This window comes from Sciurus vulgaris (genome assembly GCF_902686455.1).
Source record: "Sciurus vulgaris genome assembly, chromosome: 17".
Taxonomy (NCBI): Eukaryota; Metazoa; Chordata; class Mammalia; order Rodentia; family Sciuridae; genus Sciurus; species Sciurus vulgaris.
Genome location: NC_136478.1, coordinates 68,534,838 through 68,541,817, shown reverse-complemented (window position 1 = coordinate 68,541,817; position 6,980 = coordinate 68,534,838). Strand labels below are relative to the sequence as shown.

The 6,980-nt window shown below is 38.9% G+C and overlaps 1 pseudogene across 1 annotated transcript; it reads right to left on the bottom strand.

The window, feature by feature from the left end:
- Positions 1–2,186: 2,186 nt before the first annotated feature.
- On the bottom strand, positions 2,187–3,028 carry LOC306648559 (vomeronasal type-1 receptor 3-like; annotated as a pseudogene). The gene has a single exon. The product of its transcript is annotated as a vomeronasal type-1 receptor 3-like (transcript).
- Between the last annotated feature and the right edge of the window lie 3,952 nt (positions 3,029–6,980).

Genomic DNA, 6,980 nt, shown 5'->3' with positions numbered 1-6,980 from the left:
CAGGGCACATGATTTTCATTTGTTCCACTACCCTTTTATGGTTCTCCCTCCTGGGTAACAGAATGGTGCCTGATTCTGTGCCCTTACCATATTGTGTGCCCTGGGAATTAGGCATTACTCCTTTTCAATACAAAGAGCACATCTTTTATATGATACTCTGTACACACTTTGTGAAATTTACTACTCATTTCTTTTGTGTGACCTGCAGATGATGACTGGCTGTGGATCTATGACTGGTGATGACCAGTCTGAGGTACTGTATCCCCTTAGCTAGAATGGACAGGTTAAAGCTTCTGAAAGTTATTTTTATTCATATTAGGAGGGTTTAACCTGGTCATGTCATACTAGTTAGAAGCTCTTATTGGCAGCTGTAGATTTCTTGATTAAAACCTAAATAAATTAATTAAATTCAGGTCAGTTTCAATGATAAAGTTGCTTTTAGTGAAAGACTGAAACATTCCTACACAAAGTTTAGGGAACATATTTTGGATTAGTATATGCATTAACTATTATCATTTCTTTACATTCCTTGGTAGTTATATGTCAAATAAACACCAATTTTTCAAAATGGAAGAGATGTATTAAAACATTTTAGTAAGCTGCAGAGTGGGAGAAAATCTTTGCCACACACACTTCAGATAGAACACTAATCTCCAGAATTTATAAAGAACACAAAACTTTACACCAAGAATACAAATAACACAATTAATAAATAGGTTAAGGAATTCGGCAGACACTTCACAGATCTTAGTAACCATCAGATATATGAAAAAATGTTCCACATCTCCAGCAATTAGAGAAATGTAAATCAAAACTACCCAAAGATTTAATCCACCCCAATTAGAATGGTGATTATCATAATATAAGCAACAAGAGAAGTAGGTGATGATGTGGGGAAAAAGGTACATCATAGCTAGAGGGGTTGAAAATTGCTGAATCACTCTGGAAAACAGCATAGAGATTCCTTAGAAAACTTGGAATGGAACCACTACTTGATCCAGCAATCCCACTCCTTCGCCTGTACCCAAAGGACTTAAAATCAGCATACTATAGTGACATAGTCACATCAATGTTTATAGCAGCTCAATTCAAAATAGCTAGATTGTGAAAGTAACGTAGATGCCCATCAATGGATTAATGGGTAAAGAATCTGTGGTACATATACACAACGGAATATAATTCAACCATAAAGAAGATAAAATTATGACCTTTGCAGGTAAATGGATGCAGCTGGAAAATATCATGCTAAAATGAAAAAGTCAATCCCAAAACCAAAGGAAAAGTGATTTCTCTGATAAGTGGATGATGATACATAATGACAAGGAGTAAGTAAGGGGAGAATGGAGAAAGGATGGATTGTGTAGAGGGAAATCAGGGGTGGTGAGGAGGCAGGGTAAGGAAAATAATGGACAAACATCATTACCCTATGAACATGTATGATTACAAAAATCAGTGTGACTCTACTTCATGTACCACAAGAGAAATGAAAGTTGTGCCCCATTTGTTTACAATAAATCAAAAAATAATTTTAAGAATGTAAAAAATAAAATATTAGTGATTACCTTAAACCATGGGATTTCTCATGAACACTAACATTTAAATTTTTTCCTACAACATGAACAGCCTATGTCGTCCCTTTGTTTATGATGTCAAATGCTCTCAGAACCCTGGCATACATACATCCATGTTCTGAAGTGGTGCCTGAAAAATCTAAGGTGGGCAAAGGGCATTTGTGGATTACACAGAAGCAGTTTCTTAGGCCAGCACACTTCAATAGAAGTATGATGCAAACCCCAATGTGAATTTTACATTTTCTCATTGCTGTTTATTAAAAAGATTATAAGCAGGCATATGGAATAGTTTGAAGAGAAATGTATTGATTTCATTCAAATCACAATTTAAACATGTAATCAAAGTGAAAATTATCAACATAATCTCTGTAGATTTGCTCAAACTATGTCTTCTAACTCTGTATTTCACACTGTAGACTATCTGAACTTACACTAGTGCCACCTGATGTGTCAAGGGTAGCATCACCTTTCTTTTCCTCTTTAAATCATTAGGGAGCCTGCCCTGTTTCAGACTAAATCCAGAGGCATCAGATCAGACATCAAATGTCCTTGGGGTACCAGTCAATTTCATTGAAAAGGATGAGGTGAATTGGGGAAAAATTCTATTACTTTTCATCAGCAAAAATGGACATATGGTTGGATAGCATGAAGATAAAGCTCCACTAAGCCCCTCCGACCTTGGAAATGGGGGGCAAGAAGGGAATAAAACATCACACAGTTATTTGAGAAATAAAAGAACACAAAGCAGCCTACAAGCAGGAGGATGGTGCAGGTGGCTTTGTGTTCAGGAGATGTTTGGGAGGATATGTGGGGGCTGTGAATGTGTTGGGCTGTCCTGTGGTGTCTGTAGAGGAGATTCACCATGTACAGGCTGGAGCAGAAACATCAGATCCTGAAACAGTAAGATAGCATGGAATGAAAATGAATTATGTTTTTCAAACTGCCTGGTTTGACAGTATGCATGAGCAAACCCAGGACCAACCAGAGGGAAATTTCTGATGGCTGTGACAAATTCAATAACATGATATAGATGAGCATGTTGATGACCCAGAGGAAAAAAAAAAAAGGAAGGAAAAATCCATAAATAGTGTTTAAGTTTAAACCCTGCCCACTTAGAGTTACTGGGACTGACAGTGATGGCTTGAAACACACTCAGGAGAGAGGTGGTGCAGATGGAAACACCCCAGGTCACCCTGTATAAGAACAAAACTCTGGCAACCAACCTCATTCAAAAAGCGCCTTACTCCCAAGGTTGATGCAATATCTGGTATCAATGTGAACATGATGGCCAAGACATTGACCAACAACAGGTGCATAACTATGGGTTCCATGTGCTTCTTCAGATGGGATTTAATTAAGAAGGTGAATGCATACAACGTGAAGAGCAAAGAGTTCCCCAGGACACCAATAGACAGCTGAGAGGTGAGGAAAATCCCAAAGATGGTGTCACTTGGAAATATTTTATTATTATTATTTTTTTATTATTATTTTGTAAAGTTGGCAGTGGAATCCAGGTTTTCACACATGCTGGGAAGGTGCAGTAACATTCAGCTACACACACAGGCCAAAATCTTATCTTAATGATGGCTTAGAAGTTGTAATAAGGTAAACTAGATCTGCAATGAAAATAAATACTTTCTTTCAATTATTTATAAGATGTAGGTTCTGTAAGAATACTGATACTGCAGGAGGAGGAAAGCGTGTTGCAATGTCCAATTTTCTTGCATTTGAGGGACTGACTAAACACTTCCTGGGCCTGGATTCCAGAGATCCTGGAAAAAACAGATCAAAGAAGTAGGGGGAGAGAGAAGGTGGAATTCAAGCCACCTCACTGCATTCTAGGATAATGAGCAGGGGACATGAGGCCTGTGTGTAAAAACGAATGTTCAGATTATAAAACATGTTTTCTTCTGAGTCACAGGCTATATTTTCTCTTCAACCAATATTTTTGTAGTCTCTTCTCTGTAAAGAGCATGATCCTTCTAACAGACAGACTGCCCTGTATTCTTGAACCTCTGTCTTGGAGTACTCATGCCACACAACCTTCCTCCACATCAATGACTGCTAAACACTCATCCAACACAGCCTTTCCACAAGGGACTTTTCCTCTCTTTCCCTAACCATGAGTCAAACAGCAATGTCCTCATCCACTTGTGGTTCTCACAACTTGTGCAGAGCTGAGACATGCAGAGAATAGAGCCCAAGTTTGATGTTCAATATCCCCTATGCTCTGGACAAGTAACATTACATGAAACATCCTGCAAAACCAGTAGTCATATCATGGTTGACAGATACAGTCTAACAAAGCTTCCCTCTATCCTAAGTCCTGAAATACACATACAATCCACCTTTTTATCTGAATGTATCCACTGGAAATAAAATTAGTTGATTCACGAATGTAAGTGCAGCACACATGAAATGACATTCCTTTAGGTTAAAAAAGAAATGATGAGGTTAATTTCTCAAGGGTGTTTCTTTGATCTGGAGTTTATTTCACTATTTCATTTGCATGGGGATAATTTATTCCACTGACCAAGTTGCTCCTTCACCTGAACCATAGGCGTTCATTCCCTCCTGGACCTCTGGTCAATTCTATATGTGGCTCCACACTGAGCTTGTCCATGAGAACACTCTCTGGTTGTTCCAGGCTGCACTATGAACACATCTCTGTTTTGGCATGACCTGTACTGCAATGATCCCACCCTCATTATCCTGTTAATGGAGCAGCACTGAAATTATTTATTGAGCGCCAACAGTGTTGGAGTCTGTTCCTCCACAGGCTCATTTGTGCCTTCCACCAACTATGCAATTTAGGTTTGTGAATTAGAAATGTTTGAAATCATGAGTGTTGACATATTTGACCCTGGTGAACATACTATGTGTTTTCAAAGTGCATGATATCTTGAACATGGGATCTGGTGTTTTAAACTTAAACCTCAAATATTTTGATCATTTGTAATTTTCCATTTTTATTAAGTATAGCTTGCCCCCTCTCCCTATCTTACTGTTAGCCAGAGATCTTTCTTCATTCATCTTCTCTCCTTCCCAGGACACCTGTCCTTAGCAATCCTTCATAACTTAGTCATCCAGATCTATTCTCAATATACCCTTTGGTATCAGTGGAGGTCAGATTCACTCCTTCCAGGGTAGGAGGCCAGGCATGATTCCCAGGCTCTCATCAGGACATGAAATCCCCAAGTCTGCACAGCCTGGATGGATGAGCAGGATCAACCCCACTGCAGATGAGCTGAGGAAAGGAGGCCAGTGCATTGAGAAGAGCATCCTGGGGCCTGAGGAATTTCACGCTCACCACTCTTGACCTCCCAGGAAGGATAATCAACAGGGAAATGGGTAAACATCAACCTAAAACCATGCTAGGACCCAGGCAGGCTGCAGATCAGAGCCACAGGGTGTGCAGTGTGGCAACAGCAGTAAAGGAATTTAAGCATCCTGTTTAGATGCCATCAGCCCAACCAACCCACAGGGAGGGGAGAGCAGGAACCTCTGTCAGATATTTTAGTTTTATTTAGAGCAAGAAATTCAAATATTCTTGGTAGGAAAATCTGTAAACACTTGAAGTTCTGGGTGTATACCTCATTTCACAATTTTACACTGTGTTTATGAATCACAATACACTCTCTGCACCACATGTATAAATTCATTTATAATTGCTCAAAATGCAGAATTATGCATCCAAATAAGACAAAATGTGAGAAGCCCTTTCAGTTCCATGGAAGGCTAGCAACTGAACTCCGACAGAGAAGTCGCTAACCAAAATTCCCAGGAGACCAGTTTTTATAATTTATGCTTGAATATACATAGTATCAACATGTTTCAAGTAAAAACATAGATGATTAAAACATGACAGTGGGATAATTTAAGCAGTCCTTTCTAATGAGGGAATCTGCACCCACCCCAATCTCAGTTATAGAAAAAGCAGAGAAAGGAGCAAAATAGAGAGGGGAGAGACTGGGGGAGATGGGCGGGAAGGGACGTCCCATGAACTGTAGTCCAATTCCATGCATGTAGAATTTGTTGGGATGAATTCAATGACTATGTAACTATAAAGCTCTACAAAAAAGAAAGAGAGAGAACCACACACCACAGTCACTGTGAGAGCCACAGCTTTTCTCCTCAGGAGGAACTTGAGAAGCAGGAAGGAAAAGTGCACACACAGCCAGCCCCTGAAGTGCTAGAGTTCATGTGAGACAGCCATTCATCTCAAGACCATAACTTCACGTCACAAGGCAAATGGAAAAAACTGATCACACAATATGTTCAAAAGTGGGCACCCTTTTTACACACCACCTGGTGAATATGACTCTATTATGAGGAGCGCTGTGAATATGCCTTCTGGAAATAAATGTACAGCATACATAAGAACCTTCTAGAAATTAGGCAATCAAACACAAATAGTAGTTTAAGTCCTAAAATAAAGAAGAGAATTTGATATGAAGCAAAGCAGAATAATGTCAACAACCATAATAGAAAGGAAAAGCAAATTCAAACTCAGTTCTTTGTAAACAATACTACATTTAATGCCCCCTCTCATGAGAGTGTACCACTGCCCATTGCAAAGGCAAAATAGTGTCAGGTATACAACATTACCATGAGGTCAGACATGGTATTTCACTTCTAAAATTCAGTGACCCAGAAGCCAAAAGCAAGAGAATCACAAGTTGTAGATCAGACCCTACAACTTAATGAGATCCTATCTCAACATAAAAGACAGAAAGTGTTCAGGATGAAACTCAGGGGAGGTTCAACAAGAGATGGAGTGGGAAAGGAAACGAAGAGATATAAGAGAAAGAAAAGCAGTAAAAATAGCACTAAAAAACAACAATTGAAAAATTGCAAAAATTTATGAGGATGAGACTGTAATTGATTATGCCAATAACATGGGAATTTTGAGGGTATGGAAAATTCCTAGAAGTCTCGATTTACCATAAGTATCAGACCAGGGGGAAGCACGGTACAGTGCTCCCCATGATGACATTGATTAGTTGGAAAAACTCCTCCATAAGATATCCCAAAGAATGCTTCAACAGTGAAGGATGCCAAACACAGTAGACACAGAAACATCTGCAAACATTTCCAAAGGGCAGGGAAGTATTCTGTTACTCACACTGTGAGTGTAGCATAAGCTCATAGCAAAAGAAGTGTAATTGGAACACTGATCACAAGAGTGTGTACTTCCATGGATAATGTCTGTGTGGTACAGTGCTTGCCTAGAATATGTGAGGTACTGTATTCTATTCTCAGCACCACATTAAAAAAATAAATGTTTTGTGCATTGACAACTAAAGAAATTATATATATGTATATATATGTATATATGTATATATATATATATATTAAAAGAGTGTGTACAACCACTTCCAAATGAAAAGCAATACGCACATTGCCACT